Below are 25,227 nucleotides of genomic sequence, written 5' to 3' on the forward strand. Positions count from 1 at the left end.
GCCCCCTGTTAAATGTGCTGTGATAAGGGTGGACCACTGCTGAGACTCTCCTCGGTTGCTGCTGGGGTGGAAACATGCAGATACTGTACAGGGAGCAAATAGATTCCGTCACACCATTTTAATGGATGATGTCTATTTCATGCCTGGCACTATTTTGACTGTGATGACACACTCGTAGTGTATACAGAGTGTATTTTGCAAGAGATCCTTTGACCGTTTGAGAATTTTCATATTTACATAAGGCAGTTTTACCTCTCGGAACGGATATTTCCTGCAACTGCACCTTGCTTCCCTGAGCTTTTTTATATATATGCAAATCTTCGAGACTTAAACTTGCTAATTGCAGCCACTCTACCAATCAGACAGTAATTACTGGTATCCTGCCTGCCTTTCCTTCCAATGGCTGAGCAGCTAATTTGAGCTGTGGTTTAAACAGCTGGAAAACAGCATCCTGTGGCAAAACTGCAGGCCTGTGTTTGAGTGTGCATGCCTGCGTGTGCATCTGTGATACTATTTATGTATGGTGCATGGAATTCTTTTTGGAAAATACAGTGCAAGGTATGATGAATTTAACTAGCAGGAAAATCTGGGTAGATGTGTGTAATGTAATATTTCTACGGAATCAATTCCATACCCCCTACTTTGCCCAGTAAGTCGATGCCTGTATCAATATGTTAACTCTGTCTGACTTACCTGTCAGAGTAGTCCCCTTCTCTGTGATTGATTAACAATTTATTCATGTTTCCTTTTTGCCACAGGTTCAGGTGATACAGCGTGACACACAGCACAAACTCTAGCTGATGACTGGATTAAAAAGGTTACTGATCTCATAATTGCTTTTAAATTACACTCCATGTGAGCGCGTGTCATTAATGTAATGATTATCCACATCACACCAATCTTATCCCAGTGAATCTTTAACCATTTAATCTTGATAAGGTGACATGTCACACTCATCATCAAACACACACCTAATCTGCATCTCCATTGCAAGAAAAAGCAGCAGCTTCCAGAGGGCCAAAAAGTCCCATTTCTCCCACCTGCTGGTCATTTGCTGGACATTTTGGTTACAGCACCACAGCCACTAACTTCTGCAACAGTGAGGTAAAAGTACTGTAGAATCAATTTGGCCAAAGCCACCATCAAGCTGACAGGCACTTACGGAATTAGCCCTTGGAATACAGATCACTGTTGGCTAATTAACTAAATTGTTTTTAATGTGGGGCATGTACAAAGGCCACTACTCTCTAGTGGCCGACCGGCTAGAAATGTTTCTGTTTGCCTGCTACAAAGCAGTCATAACTAAGCCTGTTTATTAAAACAAAAGTTGGATTAGTAAGAAGGGAAGGACATGTATTCCTGTACCGCTCATTACAATGTTTATTATTATTAAGAGGCATGAAAAATTTTTTTGATATTTCCTGAATCTATTTTAAAACACTTGTTTTCCCTTTCACTATTTTATGCCTAAAACTCTTTTTGCCTCCTGAGTCCTTTTCACAGTTGCACTACTTTTCAAATACACTGTATTTCCTATTGCACTTTTTTTTTTTCTCATCTCTCGCTCATTAGTTGCAGATCTGTGGCTTTGGCAGAAACAAATTGAGAACACATTTCCTTCCTTATGTGAATGTAATGTTATTTTGTAAACAACAGTAACAGTTTATGAACTATGGGAAAACAAGCAGGGATATAGAAATACAATTGATAGGAGTTATTCTGCCGGCCACTTAGAAGAAAATATTTTGAAGCCTTTTCCACTGCAGCAGAATATTTTCCACGAGCTTGTGTTTTATTCATCTGGTAAGTTCAAGGGATAAGAAGTGCTTCATGCTCATGCTACTGTTAATAAAGGTGTCAGGAGAGTAGGTTTTTGGCTCACTTAGGCACAAAAACCCAGAGTTCTGACGGGTAGCAGAGTAGAAGGCATTCCACTCTGTTCAAGGGTAACTGGTTCAAATCAGAAAGGACATATTAGCAAGTGTGTCTGAGGACTGATTTAGTAATGAAGACTCACAAAGAACAGGATCATTCTGTATTACTAAAACGATGATGCATTTTGCTTTATATAATTATGAGGGTCAAAAGACAAAAACAGCAACCCTTTTTCACCGATTACAGAACACTGCAGAAATGTCCTCATTGGTGGCTTTTCCACTGGAATTAACTGAGAATTGCACTGTTTAGTCTGTGTTCTCCACAATGCACCTTTTTCCCTCTACGCTGTTGTTTTTTTACACTGGATAATTTCAGATACCATCACAAAATTGGAACAGGGCACAGTGTGAGAAACCACATTAGGCCACAGTCACACAGTAACCCCCTGACAAACATTGGTCACTAGGGAAAAAAGTGTATGACCCAGCCAGTTAGCCAGTTAGTCATTAGGTGAAATTGGTTGCAGAGAGTTACCAACTTGTCTGCAAACATTTGCTAACTACTCACCGGGTGGTAGTGAAATTGTGAACTGGGAAAAGTGTGACGCAAAATGGAGAGTGTTTGCCTTCACAGCAACAACTTGTTGGTTGCGGCAGGAAAGATACGAGGTGAATATTCTGTTTTTGGTTTGCATTGCACCTTCAAATGGTCAAAATGGAGATCAAATGGTGAATGTTTGCAGAAAAATCATCAACTTCCATGCAAACTATGGGCAACTGTGGCAGCGTGCTAGCGAGCAAAGCGATAACAAGGAGGTTTTACGCAAAGAGTGCTGCAGAGTTGTGTGTGCACTGCAAAACAGCATAACCTAACTTATTCAACCACCTGAAAACATGCCACAAACTGCAGTATAATCAGCGCATCAAGGCCAAGAAGAGCAGTGCAATGGTTCCTAAAGTGAATCATTCAGCATCAACCCAGATATCCATAAAAGTAAGACTGCACAAACCATCTGCATATCCATCCAGCTCGCACTGAAATCACCAACGCAGTCACGCTCCATTTGGCCAAGGATGTGTGTCCACTAAACTTGGTGAGCAACGAAGGCGTCGGGACAATCGTCAACTCACTGGACAGAAGATACGCTATCCCGTCACACAATTATTTTTCCAGAGTAGCAAAACTTACGCTGTCAGCAAATAGTTGCAAGGGGGGAGGAAAAAAGGGACCTCACTGCTGTCCAATACTTCGCTACGAGTTTTTTTCATTTATTTATTTTCATATTTTTCTTCTAAGAGAAATTTAGGCGATTAAGAAGGACCAGTTTTATTTTGGTGCAAAGATTTGCACCAGGTTTGAAAATGTGAATGCACTGTTTGCATTACAGTGCAATAAAAATATTATTGGTCACTAAAATCAATGAATAATGGTGACAAATAGCCATTATCTCATTACTGAAAAAAAATCATGATTATCATTTTGGCCATAATCATGCAGCCCTAGCAGTGACATTTACTGTGACAACACAATAATTGGCTTACATACCTATCTAACTGGCTTATGTAAGCAAGTTTGATAGGCCTCTAACTGGCTTACATATCTATATGTACTCAAATGGTATGTGTATGTATCTACTGCATTTTTAAAGTGTATTTTCAGTGTATGTTCATGAATATTGTTACCTTAGCTGTGTTTGTATTTGTGCTTTGAGTTTGTAAATGTATGTGTGTATTTCTCATCCAGTGCAAGTAGTGAAACCTAATTGCTTGCAGATGTGGAGGATTTTCAAGTGTTTAGAATGAAGTTGGTTTCCAAAAAGGGATAGGGGGTGCTGAGCAGTCTGCAGTTAGAGACAGCCAGCCTGCACCCCTCCCTCTGCTGAAACCAATGCCTTTCTCTTTCTCTACTCGCAGGAGTAAAGGTCAGAGGTCACAGGAGAAGATCTCTGTGATTGGACACAGGCCTGCTGTATCAAAAGTGGAAGACATATTAAAGCTGCCGTGTGTAACGTGACACCCCTGTGTGTCTGATCAAAGTGGTATAATAAATGAAAATGCCATAGCTAAACATCTCCTTTGTAATCAACAAATGTATAAGCAAATACAAATCAAATGAGAAAAAAGAAGAGAAAAAAAAAAGAAGAAAAATTCTTGCATACCACCCAAACCTTGCCTCACCCCTCCTCTTATCCCTCAGTCCTTCTTAGGGGGAGATAAAGTGTTCCAGAGACAGAGAAGCAAGCACAATTTCAAAGATATATCAGAGGGAAAAGATGGAAAAGTGCTTTTAATCTTGTGTAACCCTATAGGGCTCTAAATGTGAAGGGCTTCAGAGAAAGAATCCTTTAAAGAGGACATATAATCCTAATTAAAACACAGAACAGAGGTACCACTTGATCTAAAGGGGCATGCAACCATCTTCTAGTTCAGGATCTTTTATTGCTTTGGAAGCCACACTAATGAAATAATGGTTGCAGTCTAAAGAAGCAAATCAAGCAATCGCATTTGCTATTCCACGCTGCTCTAACGAATACCTTTACATTAGGCAAAGTTCTGCACGTGCCATGTGCAAGCTTTATAGCTTGAGGCATAAGAATAACTCCAGTCTCTTAGATGGTCCATATGGCATTTAATCAGAGAAAGACAGAAACTTGATTTATCTATCAACAATTTTCAAATTCACTTCTGTCATTTTTCTTTAAAAATTCAAGCAAAAAACCCCAAAATCAGTGGTTTTATTGTCACCTGTATGGTGAAAAATAGAATAACAAATCAAAAATAATGTAAAATGTAAGCCTTTTGTGAATGAGCTTTAGTTTAAGCTCTTTGATTTTTTTTAACAGTTTGCATCCTTTCTGTGCAGCGCTGCCCCCTGAAAAACACACACACACACACACACACACACACACACACACACACACACACACACACCCCATTCCACCGATCAAGGTAATTGAGAACAGCCATGTCACCCCACTTCTCTGCTGTCCACTCCCAGTGCCCCTCCCCACACTCATGAAAACTCAGACATCTGGTCCACATACACCCCAAGTTTTCATCCCCCCAGTCACCTCTGAGCCCCTGTCCTTCACAGGAGCAACCAGACAGACTCCCAGGACATTTGAGTGTTTTCAGAACAAGAAGATAGAAGACAAAAAAAATCAAAAGCACAAAGAAGAAATAAATACTGAGAATATCCTAAAGAAAAAAACCCTCCTGTGATGCATAAGTAAAGATGTTGTATTTATGGATGACGGGATGATAGAAATGAAAGTCTCATTTTAAGTTTTATGTATCTGTGCATGAGGTTGTGTGTGCATGAATGTGTACGTGTTCGGCCCAAAGCAGCAGCAGCGGAGGCAGTGTAAGTTACGTGTTACAGATAGAGATCAGGCCGGGACAGATTTAATTAACAGATATCTCTCCTTAATGTAGATTCTTTTGGCTCCCTCAGATACACCCCTTGCGCTTATCCAACCAGAAATAACTTATCTTGGCTCTGCGCTAGTCTTAATGTATTTCTTACAGCATTTAAGGAAATGGAATAGGGGATTCGGCAGAGAGACTACACCTTCATGTTTACTCACCGCAAACAGCAGTGGACAAGATTAGCACTCAGGGAATTGTCTCAAAAATCTGCAGTACGTATTACGTTCACATACATTGTCTGTGTCAGCTTTTTTACTTGCTGTCTTTGGAAACTGTGTGCATGAACGTCTGTGTGTGTGTGTGTGTGTGTGTGTGTGTGTGTGTGTGTGTGTGTTTTAATTTGCCCCCCATAAACTAAAGCTAATAGAAATTTGCCCTTTTAACTATCTCTCAAGGTGACCAGATTACTGACATCAATTAAAGCGGGTCCTGTTGGCTGGAAGCCCATAGCACACACTCACCCTGAGAGGAAAAGAGGGGATCATCATCCAATAAATCACCAAAGGATAGGAAAGAAGGGAGGGGGGGGGAGAAAATATAGGATAAAAGTGACTGAAACTTGAAAAAGCAATGGAGGGATAAGCACTCAGTATACTCATAGAAGATATTTGCCCTACAGCAGGTTCCACAAAGAGCATTTGAGCGATTCCTAGAAAATAAATAAAGAAATGAATTGTAATGCTAATGGATTTCATATATATATTCAGTGTTAAGTACAGTCCTCCGATTTTCCACAGCTCAGCGATCTGGAAAAAGTCAATGGGATGGAAAACTGAAGGCAATTATTAGATATCAATTATGAGGTTCAAAATTAAAAAAAAAAGGTTAGGTGCAGTCTCAAGAAATTGTACTGAAAATCTCCTGATGAAATTATTAACAAAGCATGACAAGGTTTTTGTTTGTTTATTTTTTTGCATGAAAAGATCACTGCATATACCATGCTGTTACAAAGTGTGTAGGCAGTGTGCTAATTGTTGGTGTGTGGATAACCTATGTTGCGTGTTTGTTCAAGTATCTGACATGATTCCATAAATATGCACCCATAAGTATAAGTAAATGTGTATGTCTGGCAATTATAATGATGACAGTTCACAACTGTGTTTACATGTACACGCATGTGTTTGTATATTATTGTGAGTGTGTTTATGCACATGGGATTGGATGTGCACATTTTTATGCTCAGACCAGCATTATAGTGCCATGCAAATGTGAACATGGACAGTTGCTGCAAACGTACAACCTGTGAGAAGTTGTTTTTAATTAAACTGCTTTCTGGTCCTGCTGGAGTACACTCGGAGGACGATGCATGCACAGTGAATCAGCATCTGCACCAAGATGTTTTCTTCTTTTCTAAAGGTCTGGGTAGTTTCCCCTCTGCAAATTCATCCTTATATTCTTTCGAAGTCAAATTGCATAAAGAGCTCTTGCCACAGGCTTTCCGACACACGAGCACAAGCTGTTCCCTTTGTAGCCCATGCACCAAATGGTACGCCAACGTCCACACAGAGCCTGGTGCACCACCAGCGATGACAAAATTTATGTAACTAGGGCCCTAACTGACCATCATGAGTCAGACAAAAGGCAGCCTACTTCTCTCATACTTAACCTTGTGAATGCATAGTAGATCAAATCATAACAGAGGAATGTGAGAGCCTGTGATTTGTTGGTTTGTTTAAGAGACACATCCACAAGCTGAGCTTCTGCGTTCACCCCCAATCTTGTCTTTTCCACTATTTCCCATTTGACGCATTAAACAGGTGATGCGGCATCACTGTCATTGTGTGGGTGGAATTTTTACTCACTCTCTTATAAACATGTAAAATGCTACAAACACAAACGCCATAAGGCTAGCACATGCCTCAATCTTCAATTAGACCAAGGTTAAATGTTAATCAGTGATCTGACTTCAGAAGGTATTTTCAGTATCCAAATAGATATTCCTGCCTTGCATGTGCAACCAGATGATGAAATTAAATGCACAGCATGCCCATTCAATCACACCCATGCGCACATGCACGATAAGTCCTTCATTAAAAGGACTGAAATACAATCCAATGACACATAGCACTCTGTTTAAAAGCATACTTTGAGGGGAGATGAGGAACTTTAATTAACCTGTGTTGCAGATAGGAGGGAAGGAGCGGTTATCCTGTGGCCTCTGGCATAGTGCCTGTCCGGTACTGAAAGGTGAAATATATTCATATGGATCTTAAACCAGCACCATGAACACACATTAACCTTGCAGGTGTGAACACTGACAAAAATTGGGACTGAACATAGACAGAAGGCATACAAGAATTACAGCGGTAGATGAGGGTGCAAGAGCAAGATGGCTAGGAGAGAAATCTTCCAACCACTTCACAGTCAACAATCCAATCAATAGCCCAGGAAAAATACAGTGAATTTTCATACATCAACTCCAGACAATGTTGGGAGAATCAATTTAGGGCATTGTCCAAAGTTGCCTTTTCTCGAATGTTGCACACAACAGGAAAGAGTCCACTTCAGGCACATTTTTACAACAGGAAATACTCTTTTTTTTTTTTGAGTGAGGGTGCTGCTGGGGTAGAGTGTGCAGAGAACAGGAAATAAGACATTCGCTTGTTGAGCAATGAATTCGCTGGACAATTGCCTGCTCTCATTCACGGAGAGTTGCTTTCTCACACATAGCTCAGCTGGGCAGTGCTGAGATAAGGTAAGGCTGTCGTGCATGTGTGAAAGTACTTTAAAAGAACTTAAATTTACCCCATTACCCCAAGAGTTTACATCAAAGAATGCTAACACACAATTGCATTTCTTTCTTTCTTTATTATTTAAGACATTTTATTCGATTTAATGAAACTGCACCCCTAATCTTGTCAGGTTGTGACGCACCTCGTAGCCCTGTGGCCTATTCCACCTCTGGATGGCCCTCTTTTAAACTCCCCTTGGCTGTGACTCTCTAGACCTTGGGTCCAGCTTTCCCAGACGGTGATTTAAAATAACAATTGCGTGCATATCAGGTTTCAGGCCTCTGAAATAAATGTGAGATGAGGTAATACGATCAGTCCAGAGCACCATCTAAACTTGTCTCTCCCTTTGTGCGTGTGCATGCATGTGTACACCTGTGTCTCTTAAATATTTGTGTATATGTTTTATGTTAAAGTTAAGCTATAATGTATTTGAGTGCCGATGCAAGCGTATTCATTGCTTTATATTCTGTTGCATTGTTTTATATGCAAAATGCAGCATGTAAAACATAAATAATATTCCAAACTTTAAAAAAAAAAGGCAATCCACATCATATTGGGCACTAAACATGAGCACTTAGTGCCTGTTTTCAATTAGATTGAGAGTTAAAACAGCATTAAACTCTTACATGGTTTCATTGAGTCAAAATTACTACTCAATTAATACCTCATAAAGTGGTCACAGAGTTAACGATTGAGCAAAGAGACAGAGTCATAACGTTACCCATAACATTAAAACAAGAAGTCAGGGTTGCCTCACTGCACAGGGAGAGACACAGGATGCTTGTTGACCCTGTAAGTGCCAGTGAGTAAACACTAATAATAGCTTCCATAAAACCACTCATATGGCACTGTGGGCCTGGCCTATGGGGAACATTAAAATGCAGTGGCTCAAGGCACCCCTTGAAAGATCTGGGCAGAAGTGTTATGGTTTGTGTGACAGTGGTGAATTGGCAGCACAGTGAGGTGATAAGAGTGAGTCGTGGAAACAAAGAGCCAGAGGGACAAGCAATTACAGAGGAGAATAAAAGCTGCCATAATGCTGGGAAAGAAACTAGCGGTGAAAGCTGTGCAGTGATCAAGCAGTTCCCTGATTAACAGTAATAGCAGGAGAATTTTCTTCTGATTGGGAGGGGAACGCAGGTAAGCAAGGTGTTTCTATTCTCTGGGATGATTTGTGGACTTCTCAATTGCCTCTGCATAAAATGATAGAAATTCAATCTAACTACCAGAAAGGCCAACAAAGTTCAAAAAGTTAGCTGAAGTTAAGAATCATGGGCAGCTAAGTTTCTTCTTGTTCTTTACTCTGTTCAAAGCCTGAAGTTCCTCCGCTGCCAGCCCTCGGTCCAGCGTTCTTTTTCCTCGTCTCTCAGATTCCACCCATTACCTCCCCCTCTGTACGGCTTTACTGAACACGAACTCCAGGTTTAATCTCACAATAACACGTTTGTCTCACTGCAGAGACAGGACCAAAATCACTCACTCCTATCCTCCCACACACGTCCCTTCTATTCTTCTGGCCACTTCCCTCGAATGACAGGTACCTTTCAGTCTGGTAATCATTGGTTAAGTAGCCATTTTCCATTTCTGCCCCCTAATGAAGGCTGACCATGTCGAAAAGGCAGGGCCTTGTAGGGATGGCTGCTAATGGGGCTTTCCCATTTTGTTAGAGGGAGCTGAGAAGGAGGGCCTCTTATCAGCAGGCCACAGCCACCAATTTTTCACCAAATTGGCTTCTCTTTAGCGCCTCCCTCTTTCTCCCAGTCCCTCAAGTATACTTGCCACCATTCCCTCATGCATGTAGCTCCTTCCCATCATCCATAACTTCTAATCTAAATAAACAACTGAAAGGTAGCCTTCTTTCCCCTTCAGATCATTGCACTGTCTTGAGGAGTAATGACAGGTTACTTTCCTTACTTCACAGGTTGCTCAAAAAAGCAATCTGCTCTTCTGGAGAAGGCCATCGAGAAGACATCTGTGTGGCAACTGCAGAAAAGCGAGAAACCTCTAGTCTGTAGTTTTCCACTCCAAATTCCACCACTGACTCCAATTTTTAAGTGAAAACACTGAAACAGTCTGTGCCATAATATGCAATCAAGCATTACGCATCGCTCCCATTTTCTCAGCATTTTTCCAAATATTCCTACACATTCGCTTTTATCCCTGTATGTGCGCAATTAAAGTGTAATCTCCTCTCATGCTCCCCCCCTCAGTCCCATATGTTGCTGAGTGGTGAAGCTGTTGAGAAAGAGAAGTGTTAACCTCCACTCCAAACCGCAGGCAGAAGGGCTGCATTCCTCCCTGAGTACTCAACGTGCTGTTTATCTGCATCCATGCACTCTGTCGCCATGGCAACCCCAACCAAATACACTGGCCTGTTCAACTCTGTTTAATTTTTTCCTCCCTTTTTTGATTTCATCATTGGGCTCCCATGCTCACTCTCACTAAGATAAACAGAGATGGAGCCCATACTCAGCCAAGCCTACTTGAGTTTATTTTGAGTCTCCGCCCGGTTCGGTCCATGACGCTGTTTCGCCATCCCTCTCACTTTTCACAGCTTGAAAATTGGAAAATGCTCAGCATTTGTCAGGCAGAGGAGACTGGAGCTGTGGTTTAAGTTGGCTCGGCTCATCTGAGACATAACGCCCCAAATAGTTTCAGAGCAGCGTGTTCATTGCATGGCTTACGACATGTCAAATTCAGAAATGAGACTAGTCTAAAAAAGTGTGGCCTCTGGGAGCAGTGAAAATTCATTATTTATCTGTTTACAGACTGTCACCACTACTCGAAATAAACAATTTTTTTTTTTTTTTTCCCCATTTGATACATAGAGTACACACACGCAACCACACACAACCGGTCATAGTTAGGAATCAAGCGATGCCGATGAGATGAGCCCGAAAAGTCACATTAATAGAGGAGCCTGTAAGACAACACTTTGTTCTCTTAATTAGCACTTCTTTTCTCCATTCAGTCGGGGTTCCAGTGGTTGACTATTCCTTTATTAGGCAGGATTCCGTCTCCAGCTTTCCAATAGGCACTTAACTCCTGCCTAATAGAGGATTTTCCCACACTTCCTCTGACAAGCCATTCAGCTGAGAAGAGTTAATTTGTTTCTAATGCTTGGCTAATGGAGGATTCTGATGGCAGGAATTGAGTGCAATTTTTTTTTTTTTTTTTTTTGGGTGGAAGGATTGACTTCCTCGCCACACACTCATCTTAAATTAAGTCTATAAGATGAAAAATTTTCCCCTTTAAACCACAGAGTGTCAGTTTACCTCGAGCGCTTGAGAATTAAAAAAAAAACGACAAAATGGAAGCGAGTGTAGCAAAGTTACACTCTACTAATCTGAACTGAGGGCTGAGAGCCTTTAAACTCTCGTCAAGAGACACACAATTTTTCACCCAGAAAGCATCTCTCCTGCAATGGTGCATACATTGTTGCTTTTTTTTTTTTTTTTTCTCACTGTGGATGTCAAAGGAGGGAGTCTATGGGACTATCTCAGCTCTGCAGTGGCCAGTCAGTTAGTGTCTGATTGACAGCCTGTGGCGCTATCAACTGTCCTGCTGCACAGCAGGAGTGTCAGGGAGAGAGAGCAGGGGGGTGAGGGTGAGGACGAAAGCAGAGCCATGCCTGGCAAAAGGGATGAGGCTCACCAAGGGCTATCTGGAAATAGCCCAAATATGGCTCTTCTAATCAATCTAATTCCGTCTGCAAGCTTTGGCCTTCTCTCTCAGACGTTTCACAGCGTCAAGATAACCTTATCTTAACCTGCCACATCCTTTACAATTAGCGCTCTTTCTAAAGACACTCACAAACACACAAACACACACACACACACACACGTAGATGCTTGCTCTCGTGTTTGCGCTCAGAAATCTTAAACTGCCAACATGTATGCTATGTAAACTGCTATAAATACATTTTTTATCAATTTTAGGTTTGCTTTAAATTTAGGCGATCTGCATTTGAAAATGTACATATACATATCACTTACATAGCAAAGCATCTAAAAACCATCTTTTTTTTGGTCCTTTCTTTGGTTACATATCTTAGTTGGTTTGTATTAGCTGTCAAACATTTAGCATGGCTTGAGAAGCCAAGTGCATCCACTGGGATGATGCATGACAATAGCGTGAAAAGCTGTATCATAGGAAAGCTTCAGCTCTGCTCCGCTTATACTTCACACCTGTGTTCTGGAAGAGCAAGCAAGCAGCGCGGCACATCATACACCAGTGACAGACGATCAGAGCATTTTGGTGTGGCTAGCGTGGTGTAAGGAGGGATGTGTAATGGGTGTCTAAAGTCTTGTGGATTATGTCGTGACATTTCAGACGGGTGTGAGTGAAAGGCTACGAAGACGAGACTTTAATGAGGTAGCAGGCAACATGGCGACATGTACACCTGCTCAGCTCCTGATTGGCACAGTAATCGTCCACTCACCAGTCCTGTGGGAGGCAAAGCAGAGACAGCAAATCTTCATGGAAGCATGGGCAGATCAGAGAAAATCTGTTGGGAATTTATATGTTTACGTTAGCATAAAAGATAGATTCATGTAACTTTCTTGTATTGGAGTAGCTGTTTTTTTTTTTGTTCCCTTTTACATGCTTGGTTTTATAATGTCCAATCTTAAAATATCTCAGCAGAAGATAAATCTCAGCAAGGTCGTACTAACAAAGACTTCACCGCCTCCTGTTTTCTCCTGCCTCAGATAACTCTTTGGATTTCAAATGCCGCCTTCCATGAAGTCAGGGACACAAGCTGCCTATTGATCCACTGCTTCACCATTTAATGTCTGTGCATTCAATGTATGTTTGTGTCTGTGCCAAGAATAAATGTGTTGGTGCTCTTACAGCTTTGTTTGTGTCTGCAAAATCAAGCACGCACATTTATGCACACGCAGAGACACGCATGCACAAGCTGGTGGTGACTTGTCAGGATAATTAGGACTAGTAATGAGATGTGGTGGGTGGAGTGCATTTACTTTACCAGTGCTGATGACCAGTGCCCTTGAAGTCTATCAGAGGGACGAGGCAGTAACAGAGAAAGCACACCAATACCACTGTAGCAGAGAGCATTCAGTAGAAGTTTAAACAATGATTCCTGTCTGCATAAATAACATAACGTTTACAACTTACATCCATTGTGAAATAGGCAGATTAATTAGACTCTTCATAGTAGCTCTGAGAGCGACCATTAGCACCCAAAGCAGTCTGCCCCTCATTTGACACCACATGCCAAAAAAAAAAAGAAAGAAAGAAAAAAAGATTAAAATAATTGATCAATTTACTCAGGGACCAAACTGATCAATGAGATACATTATTAAAAGAAGGCTATTGATCAGGATGGAGGCAAGCCGAGTAAAATGTTTACCGCAGCAGAGAGGCCGGGATCAATTGTGCGGCCAGTGCAGTTGAATAGAGCCCCATTTGGATCAATCTGTGATGGAGCAATAGGGCATATGGATCTGCCCACTGTTCACTGTCCCTTTGTAGCAGATGACGAATGAAAGAGTGAGACCTGAGATACAGCGGAGATCAAAGCTGAGTTAAAACAAACATTTTCATGAGTGAGAAAAGACTCTGCTGTGAGCTGGCAATGTGCATATTTGCATTACAGACATTTATCCAATGTTTTTTTTTTTTTTAGTTATACTCATTGTTTCCAATAATGAAATAAGTAAGGGATTTGAAATCATGTGCTATAATATGATATATAGCACAGCCTGGCTCTTGAGCAACACCTGAAGCAGGAAACTTAACATTACACAAACTGCACATTCAGACATATGAATTTATATTGTATGTATGAACTAGTGCATGCGTGCACAGCTGTACGTGCAAATGAACAGAGGTGTGCACAGGGTGTACGTGCACGCAGAGTGTATGTGTGACTTTAGTGGCTATTGATTGTGGGGCAGGAGCATTTTAAAAAATGTCAACACACACCACTACTCCACCATCAGTTCAAGGAGCTATTTTCCACACAAAAGAAAGCTTTGAGGAGAGAAAAGAGAAGGGAAGAAAAAAGAAACAGATTTTAAAATGTGCTCTAAAGAACAGCAGACCAGCAGACTCAAGGCTCCTCTCTTCCCTCCCTTCTTTTCTGGCTTCTTTCTTTGCAGCTATAGAAAGGAACAGAATGATTGTGGGCTGCGATCGGAGGGAGACGGGGGTTACTGAATAGACCTCAACTCTTTTACAGATTTCCTCTCTCCCCACCATGGAGGACATCTGACCTTTGAGGAGCTTGGGGGGTGGGGGGGGTGGGGGGGGGGGGGGGGGATAAGAGAGACAGGGGGAGACAGAGATAAAGAAGGAGGGGTAGCTGGGAGAGAGGGGAGGGAAATCATAATGAAAAGTGGTAATTCCTTAGAGAGGGAGTGAGAAAGAAATGTCTAAGGGCCAGTAATGAGATCGTCTGAGTAGCGGGTTGCTATAGCAACCACCACAGTATTACTATACACTACACTCTATGAATGAGAGAAAGACCATCCATTGTGGCCACAAGTGGATGGGTCAGAGAGAAAAAGAAAGACAATGAGCGTATAAAGCAAGAGAACCAACTTGGTGTTAAATGGGTGATACATTAAATGTCATATAGTTTAAAGGGCAAACAGGAATAGAGAAATGTAAGGATGCATAATGACAGACACATAAAGTAACTTTTTAACAAGCATAGACAACTATAATGTACCATAATTTTCTTTAATTGGTCAGTCACATTTCGGAGGTTGATTGCTGTGAGCTCCACCTCCTGAAAGATCCAAGTGTAAGAGTGACTGCGGGTTTTGCTTTTCTAGCCCAGTGTTTGCAGTGTCTAATTGGATAGCTAGGGATCCAGGTGGGGGGAAGTTAACCCTTTGCGATTGTTAGGTTGGTTGGTAGGTCAGCGCTGGACTCCCCCAGCTCTGTTGAGTTGAGCTGCAGATCTGATTACTGTGGTCTCTTTACAAAGCCTGCTTCCACCACCTGCTCCCACTCCACTCCTCCAGCCTCTGATAAACTATCATCAGTGCAGATTGAGACAAATGATCTCCCTCTCTCTCGTAGTCCCACTGCCCGACTGTTTGTGCATATATGAGTGAATATATGCGTGCTCAAGAAAAGTGTAGGGTTGGTGAGTGAGTGGGATGCACGGGCAGGAGCTATGAAGAGAGGAGTAGTTTTATTTTTTGATTACAACATGTTTCTGAAGGGGATCGCATTCACGAGTCTTTATGTGATTTAGCTTGGAATAATTTCAGTTCCTCGGTGGGTACACAACGCTATCTAGGGAGAGAGCACAAAGGATCAGTTTACATACAAATTTCTCAGTCAAACTTGCCTTTTGGGTCTGTACAGCGTAATCGTGTGACACTGGCCCATGGGTAACGAACATTTCCTTCCTTGGAGGAAGTACTGGTTCATGTGAGCCCCGGAGACAGGAGGCGGTGTGGGTTCATGATAATCATACTGAATGGACAATGGCGTAGATAGGTTTGGGCAAGCTAACATGCACGCATGCCTGGTTTGACAGGCAGGGCCTGCAGGAACTGGCCATGAATACACACTCACGCTATGGGGCCAACAACAAAACAGGCAGATAAGAAGCCTAGACATCCCACCTCCATTTTTTTTAGTGGTTTATGTGGGTATGATGAAAAAAGCACAGAGAGATGGCACACACAACAATGTGTGCATGTGTGTGTGTGTGTGTGTGTGTGTGTGTGTGTGTGTGTGTGTGTGTGTGTGTGTGTGTGTGTGTAAAGGAAAAGAACCAAAGCTGATCCTAGTCACTTTAAATTAATTCACTATTTACATTAGCAAGTTTAACTTGCTAGCTAATATTATGGTTTTCAATTTTTTTGGAAACATATCAAGTTCAAACATTACTTTTTTTTGCAAACTTTTATTTATGATGCCTAGACAGATATTTTCCAGGTTTTACTTATTTTTTTAACAGCAGTAGTTAAGACATTTATTGCCATTAACACAAGATTGACATAGAATAAGAATGTTTTACTGAACGAGGTCAATGGGGAAGGATCAAGGCAGGAGGAGGAAGGGTGGGCCAGTCACTGATACTCTGTCAGATTTACAGCTAGACATACTGACCTCATTGTGCTACTTTTTTTTTATATATTAGAAGCCAAATTACATAACTATTCAGTGCTTCTCAATGGCCTCTATCGAGTAATTAATTTGCTTTTAGGCAATATTTAACTACATATGCTTGAATTTCCAAATCATATCAAATAAAAAGCAGAAACATATAACCAGAGTTTAACGTGACGCCATCTTAAACAGAAACCCGTTAGAAACTAAAGGGATGATACACTTCAGTTTAATCATCAATAAAACATAAGTTCTTTTTTAACCGGTGTTAATCAACAGGCCCCTGCAATTGCAAAAGGATGATACCCACCAAAAAAGAAGCGCCTACTAACATCATGCTGGTTTTATGTGTGACCTCCCAGAAACAGAAGAAGAAAAGAAAAAACTTCTCACTCATTCTTTACTCATTGCTTTATTTCAAAAGTTCTTTGGACAGCAAAATCAGCATTTAAACACAGACCTAAGTGCAGTCAACTCACCATCAGCTAAAAGAATAGAAGTGCTCATACTGCTCAAAAAGGCAGGGCAGGTGGTGCAACAACAGAAGGATCGCATTCAAAAGCTGCGAACATTAAATCCTACATGATGTCTCTTATTGGGAAGCTGAGAGGAACGCCGAGCCTGCACTGATTTTCCTGCATTCCTTTACGTCTAAATCCTTTAATGTAGCTTATTTTATTTTTCTGTCCTGCTGAAAGTGTTAGTCTTTTATCTCTCAGAAACAAAGGTGACATTGGGCGCTAAACTGCATTTTAACTCCTTGGATGCGAGACACAACTTTGGGATGAATGCTTCACATTTGCTTCTTAATGTTAAATGTAACAGTAACCATGGCAACCTCAGGATGTTTTGTTTTCCCAAAACAGTAAGACAGACATAAATGCCATTTCTATCTATGTTCTTATCAGCACTAGACCAGAGGACACAGGGCTGCCCTTCCTTGTCCCTGCCACTACAACCTCTTTTAGGAATCCGGGGCCACCACTTACCATTGTGCTGTCCTACAGGAAGTACAGCTCACTGCTCACTCCCAGCATTCACTGGGTTTCCTGTGTCAGGTTACCACATCCTGTGTTTATTTTCTTTGCTTTTTGTCTGTATCCACCCTATAGGATTTTTCTAACATCCACTATCTCAACAATTGGGAAGAGGTGTTCCTCACTGTCACTGCCTATTTTTTTTTTTAATATATCTCTTTAGAGATAAAGTTTTTCCCTCTGTGAAGTCTTTTGATTTGCATTGCTTAGGCTTGTATCTTTGCGTGGTTCTCCCTCTCAAGTCTGCAGAGAACAGCTAAACCAAATAGAACCTCAATCAATTTCAAATTAAGCAGTTCATTCAATGGACATTGTCTTTGACAGATAAGCTTGTTACACCTTGAGAAAAAGGCTAAAGGAAAGACTTTAAAACAATCTCTTCAAAGTAATTATTGCTCAGCTTGTTTGTTGTTGTTTTTTTTCTTCTTTCTACTCTTCTAAAACAAACAGCTTTGGAAAACTTAGAAGGGTGTGATTGATAGAGAGCATGAATGATGTATAAAGTCTATTTTGCTGAGATCAATAGTGAATTTCATTAGGACACAACCTGTGTGCGTATGCGCGCACACATACACTCTTACTGAGGGCATTGCAGGGTTTTCACTGTTACAAACACTCCACTCTATTTCCACTGATGAACATAAGGTAGAATACAGTATGTGGCTGTTATCATCTTATATCAGTGCCTCTTAACAAGGTGCCCTGTCTTCTGCTGACTTGCATAAGTTGCATTGATATGGTTAGGCTTTCTATGTGCTACCACAAAGTGTTCACTTGCATGCTAAACACTGACCTCTCAACCAAAGTAACACAGCTCTACTTCATTTACCTCTTTGAGAATCCCCACGAGTATAGCTCACCTCTATTGTCCTTCCTCCTACTCTTGTATGCCCAGTGTGATGACTGCGCTGCTACTGCATTCATATCCAACATTCACCCTGGTGTCCATCATACACACATACATAAGCAAAGTGAAAAGAGAGGGCAGACACATGGTTGTGAAAAAGTAAGTTTAACCCATGGAGATTGACTTCATTTTTGACATGCCTGTGATCCTATTTGAACATTGCCTACAGATAAAGGCAATATATTTGAGCAAAATGTCAAGAGATTTTCTAGTATTTTTTCTTCTAAAAGAAATAACATGCTGAAGGCATTTTATATAATTGCCCACTAGTCTCTGATATTGGCTTAATGAAATTTTTTTGACCGCAAAATGCCTTCACTTGCAAAATGTTAAAGACTTTCAGAGTCTCCATACAACATTTTAATTTAAATCTGAGCTTTGACTCGGTGGGTTTGTTTTGTGTGTGTGTGTAGCGTCATTTACTGTCAAAAGGCCCATTTCACCCTCAACTTCAGCTATTGGACAGATGGCCTCACATTATCTCCAACCACCCTTCCATATGATGTAGAACCTCTTGTAGAATTGGTGACTGCAAGCTGCCCACTATCTGAAGCAGCAAAGTGACTCCCAAACCGTAACATTTTCACAATTCAGCTTCACAGTTTCTTCTCTCGAAAAGCTGTCTGTGCCAAACATGTGAACTGCTACTCTCCACAAACAATTCAGCCTTTGGATTTGTCTTTCCATGGTACATTATTCCATTTACACCTACAACATTTGTTGATGACATCATTACAGCTGAACGGTTTGTTTCAAATGTCATACCAGACTCGTTGGTATCCGTATTTTTCCTGAAGGTTTTCTGAGAGCTCGGATCATAACGAAACACACTTCTAAAGCCATGAGAAGCCGGCACTCTTTGATGTAGGAGGTTTCAATAATGCAGGCTCCACTTGTCACTCCTAATCTGGAATCCCTAATTCTAATTTTATGGATTTGATGACGTGATTAATGTAGAGGTCTGCTCATTTTTTGTGACTAACCTTTTTTTTTTCAAGGACAAAAGGTGGCTGAAGCATATATATCTATATATATATAGATATATATAGTGTCAGTGCTGGTCTATATTTAATTCCCACTATCTGGTTTTATGGGAATCCATATAATGTAGCTGGACACAGAAAGCACAGAACTGGTTACAAATATGGACACAAGGACATATTTTAAAGAAACTTTGTTTCTTTGCATTGACATCATATCTCCTCACAGCTTGTCCATGAAACATGGGATGAACACTTGGATATCCATTTCAGATCAGTGAGCTCAGCACAAACTGGTCTCACAGAAATATGAGAAATGACCATGGCCAGTTAAAACCGCTTTATGTGGCTGTAGTAAGTAATGTGCTCAAATTACATGCAGGCACCACAAAACTTTGTTGTGGTTAACAAATTCATTTCTCTTGATCACATGAGGTAGCAGCATAAAAGACGATGTTTTAGTTTTAGGAGGACGATGGCAAACCACGAAAGTGGTGGTGGAGAAGCTAAAAACCACATTTTGCAGTAGTGCAAAATGGTGACTGTAATATTTTGCACACAAAAACCCTATTTGTACATTATTACCCCATCAAATAAAAAAATTAATTTGTAATAAAGTCATCTTTAGTCTTAAAACCATGCAAATCAGTCACATCTGTAATTTGTAAACTGAAGTAAAAACTCCAAAAATAAATTGGGGCTCAGTGCTACAGATTCATTCACAGAAAGAGCCAGTTTGAATCCATCAGAAGAGCAAAATCAGAAAACATTTGAAAAAGAACATTTAAGAGTTATTAGTTAGTCATGTAGCTGGAGATCACAGAGCCAGTAAATGAGGTAAATAAGTAAAACACTGACTTTGCTTATTCCATTTAAATGGGTCACTGCAAAACACAGACATAAAGGTATAATTTCTAAATCACAAGTGCCCCTGGTTATACTAATCCTCTGCAAAGAGGTCCAAGAAGAAATATACTATATATAGGAAAATATACTTACAATAGGTTACTTACTTAATAAAAATAGGGTTTTCATGATACTAGAATTTCAAACTCAACACCAATACCCAGGAAAATACTCAGAACTCAATCATATTTTCAGTACCACTGGGAAAAAAATGATAAAATTAAAAAGCAGATTTTTGTTATACAAAAATTAGAAAAACACTGCTTTTTGTGAATGTATACAGCTGCAGCCATGTTTATTTTTTCTGCTTTTGGTGACATGGCACAATATTTTTGTTTCCGATCAAACAGAGCTGTTATGGTAGGCTCCCAGCGTTTCTGTGTAGTTCTGTCCAATCAGAGACTTCAAGAGGAACATAACTCTCTTTAGACACAAATAATTGTGTTAGCCTGTTATAGTAACACTGCCTATTAATATTACAAATGAGCAGGACTGATAACATTTGCTGCATAGCTGCTAGCCATTACCTTAATAATAAACAGCTATGGTGGCTATTGAGTAACTGCGAAACGTTAGCATGTGTGTTTTAATGCTAAATGTTGAAACAAGGGCTTTACTGACCTCTCGAAATTCTTCATAAAGACCAGAGTGTCGGTCTTTAAGATGCTTCATAAAGTTTGTTGTGCTGCTGTTCATGTGTTTAGTTGGTGAGGGGAGGGGTTGTGTGCCTGGGTGGTGCTGTGTGACACTGTGTGTCAGCTGGAAGAGGCAAAGACAGTATTGTTGGTATCAGTAATGTTGCAAATGAGTATATAATCTAATAGTAATTTTTAGTATCTTTTTTTTTTTTTTAACAAACCTACTCAGAGCATATACGCAGTACTGCCTACTTGCCAGTTGTGCATGGGCCCCTGGACATTTTCCCAGTTTGCCCATTGGATAATCCGGCCATGCCCATTGCCTCCACTGACGCTGGCCCCTGGCCAAGCCACCAGAGGGGTTCTGTCTCCTTCGTCGCAAGCCTCCTGAGGTGCCCAGTCACCTCCATTGAAGCCAGCCACCTCAGCCACCCCGATGGATCAATCACCCCCTACGCCACCACTCCCTGGCCAAATTTGCTGAGAGCGTTGGCAGTCCCCTGCCAAGTCACCAGAGTTGCTCCATCCGGCCAGCCCCCTGAGTTACTTCACCTCTGCCACTTGCTACTCCCTCCAAGTCTAGCCCCAGAGCCACGCACATCCCCAGAACTGTCTCCTTGTTACAGTAGATCCTTGTGCTCCCTGTTTTTCTTTTCTTTTGCTCTGTTCTTTTATTTAGTAAATATTCTATTGATTCTTGGCTTGTTTAATGTTATATTTGCTTTGTGTATTTCAGCACAGGACACACTCTTGACACTGTAAGACAAAGGCCAATCACAGTGACCTCTTTAGGCTTGTATTTCAGGAGGATGATGCCACTCAGGATCTAATCTCATATACTGTAGGAGTCAGTAGAGAGCAGGAAAATGCATTATTTGCAGTGGAAGAACGGTGCTGCTGCCATTGCATTATGCTTTACTGGACTCTTCTTGTAATGCTCATCTGTTTCTGTCCAGAGCAAAAAGTGCGGTTCTAAACTCTTTGTGTGTCTGTGAAGTAAATATGCACAGAGGCGACAAAGCCAGCAAGAAAAGAGAGCGGAGAGGCGTGGGCTTACACACATAAACTCAAAGATCAGCTGCTCCACTTGTACTTTATAACCCCCACCACCACCTCAGCCATCCACCTAACCGTTTTCTGGGAGTTACATTCCTCACGTGAAATATGCAACCTAAAAGCCTCTGGGCCCCCTAAGAAAAAAAGATGACTGTTCCCGTGGCAACCTTAAACAACAGCGGCACACAACATCTCTCTGATGGACAGCACACTCCAGGAGGCCAGTGCACAGGTGTTGTTTTCTCTCAAAACAAAAAGAAAGCAAAAATGTTAAAAAACAGAAAGTATATATATATATATATATATATATATATATATATATGTGTGTGTGTGTGTGTGTGTGTGTGTGTGTGTGTGTGTGTGTATATATATATATATATATATATATATATATACACACACAAATGCTCTTTTTTCAGTGACTCTATGGCTTTCACAACTATTTTGTGTTCAGTGAACATTTGTGCTTCGTCAGGAAAAGAAATCACCAGTTTTCTTCATATAGCCACACTGCAGAATTTCTGAACACCAGTCAAGTAAACATATTGTTCCCTGTGCATACTTACAAGTTATTTAAAAAGGTAAACGTCTGTATTGAAACCAAATCTAATTGTTTTGCTGTAATGTCAGATTTCCTGGAAATGCAGTAAAACTAAAATTAGTCTGTTGGTTTTCCAGAAGAGACAAAAGCAGTAGGGATGTGAGATCACATGACTTTAAAACCATCATTTGACAAAAAAAATGTGAGGGTAAGTGTAACAAGTGTCTAATGTGTTGGGAGAAGTAGTTAAAAACCCCAAAGGGAATGTGTGAAGGATAAAGGCATACACAGAGGGAGTGGGAGTAATGCTTAAAGATGTGTTAGTGGCATGGAGCGTGGGTCCGGTTCCCACAAAACACTTGATCAGCCTAATTAAAAAGAACCTTGGCATGATACTTTTTGAACGGTGGGGAGTCAGGCCACGTGCCAAGTCTCTGCTCACCTCCTCCCTCCCACACACATCCAGGCACTGCCATCAACTACAGCAACATGAGACAAGAAAAGAGAGAAAACAAATTCTGGGCAAATTTTCAACACACTCTGTTTAGTAATCCGGAAAAAAAAAAAAAAAGCCAGGAAACCCTATTTGAAGCACAGCTGAAGTTCACTGCCAAAGATGTATCTACTGTCACTGTCCACTGACTCTCCTATTTGTCCTCGGAGTCTGAAAAGCAAATTCAGATTTCCAGCAGCAGAGTGTCCTGAGTGCAAAAGTGAGTCATCTTCAGCAACTTCCAGAACAAAACCAGTCTTTTGGAGCAATACTGTACATATGAATCAAACTTATGCATGTGGAAGGTCTGCCAGGACTTAATGTGTAGCACATTTCTGTAGCATGCAATCACATATGCACTGTATCCTAGCACACCCACATACATACACACACACATGTACATACACACATAGACTAGGCACACTACGCACACTCATACAAACAGCTATGCATGTTTGTTTAAGCATTTTTTCTTCTTTTTCTCCAAAATAGACACACCAGGGTTGCTACAACAGTAGGAAAAAAATTCTACAAAACAATTTCAACAAAGTTCAGTGCAAGCGTATCGTCTTACACAGTAGAAAAAAATCTATATTTTTATTGGGTAGGAAACTGGAAAATATTAGAGACTACTCTGGACATCAGGTTCTTTCTAAATTGAAAGCGAAGATTTGATTGTTGTCAATAACTGAAACAACAGAGGAATCATATTTCTATTACATTATATTGTCTACAGCAATCCTCTTGTAAACCATATTGCTAGCTCTAGGAGCATTTTTAGACATCATGCTGTAAGCATATGTTTTCTATATACTGAAATAAGACTTATTATTATAAGTATTTTCAGTCATTTTGACAGAGCTCACAATATTTTTTTTAGTCCACAATAAGCAGTGTGAATGCATTCTTGAGCTCTGCAAATAGCTTTGAACCAGTCAAACTATTTCTAGTACGAAGTGCATCAGTAGCAACGTGCTGCATCCACTGTATGACCTCTATTATCTAAACCCTGTAACCGAACTGTGAAACAAACTGTTGTAATTCAATAGTAAGTGGATTCACCACAATCTATATTACACCTCTGGATGTCACCTTGCCAACAGCACCACCCATCCATTTAAAGTGCTGCTCTTCTACCGTGTTACAGTGAGGAGACAAGCAGGTAATGGGATTGCCACACCCTGTTTGGGTTCAAAGGCTCAGGAGCTCTCAGCTGTAGGACAGCGAGCTGGGATGTGTCTGCGGATCATCACCTGCATGTTGGAATTGTTCAGCCTGCACAAGCTCATTGTTCAGCACTGTCTTAATCTATGTAGGAAAGTGAAGAGAAATCTAGGTTGGAAAGAGAAAAGAAAGGATAGTAGAAAAAGGAATCCCCAAACAACGATGAGTATGTGCGCTTGATATTTTCCCTTTTTTGCCTGTGTCAGCTCTCTGAATCTGCAGCTTTTTGCCTGTTCTCTAATCCCTCACATTAATACTGCCCTTTCTCTCTTTAGGTTTCTCTATCTGTAGGACACAGGATGTCTCTGCTAAATTTGCAGTTCGACTGTTAACTACTACCTATGCTATAAGATAAGGAGCTTGTAATTCATTTTATTAAGTCTAAAATAAATATCAAAAGAGGTTATGAGGGTGGGAGGGTGTTGAATGGGTGGTTGATCATTTATTTCATATTTTCTTTATTTCATATGCTTCATAGCTTTCTAGGATGTTTTGACTTGTGCTTCTGGCCTTGCAAGATCCAAAGAAGACAGCCAGTCTCTGTGTCTCTTTCTGCTGGATGACTGGCTGCAACAATGGTTCTCACAGTCACGAAAGAGTGAGTAGAACCCTGCCACGGGCAGAAGAACTCATAACACACACATTTCATTTTAGTTTTCAATAACTTCTATGGTTTTATTTTTCTTTTTTGAATCAGAGGTTGATGTATAAAACTCCCGCTATAAGTAGCAGATGATACGCCATTCATCAGTGGGTTTACGGGCTCCTAGTGGCACAGAATGCATTGTGCACACTGTTCATTCCCATCTAGAGCCTGCGGTGATCATTTTAAAGATATTTTGTGTTACTGCTTAATTTTTGCTGAACATAGAGAGAGCAGATATAAGTTGCCAGCAAATGTACAATAACACGACGCCATGGGTTGGTTCTTGACTGCAACTGGTGCACCAATCATAGGTCAAAACAATGCAAAATTTTCCTTAATTATAAAAGCCAGAGGGGCCACTAAATGAAGAGTTGTTTGGGAGCCTGAAGAGCCGGCCCTTATTGCTAAGCTGAGCCAAATGATCTAGCTCACCAAAAAAAGACCCTGTTTGAATGATGAATATGTGCTCTGGGTGGGTTTTCATCTCGTCAGTCATGCATCATTTTCTTGCTGATACTCTAGCTTCCATTCTGTAATAAGTTCAACAGACCTATGCTGCATTCAGCATCGTTCTGCCCTCTCTACCACCTAAACTAAGAAAAAAAAAATCCATCTTCCATATACCTTCATCCTTGGCCTACAAGTTATTTCCTCTACTCTAGATATA

This window comes from Archocentrus centrarchus, chromosome 9 (genome assembly GCF_007364275.1).
Source record: "Archocentrus centrarchus isolate MPI-CPG fArcCen1 chromosome 9, fArcCen1, whole genome shotgun sequence".
NCBI classification, from domain to species: domain Eukaryota; kingdom Metazoa; phylum Chordata; class Actinopteri; order Cichliformes; family Cichlidae; genus Archocentrus; species Archocentrus centrarchus.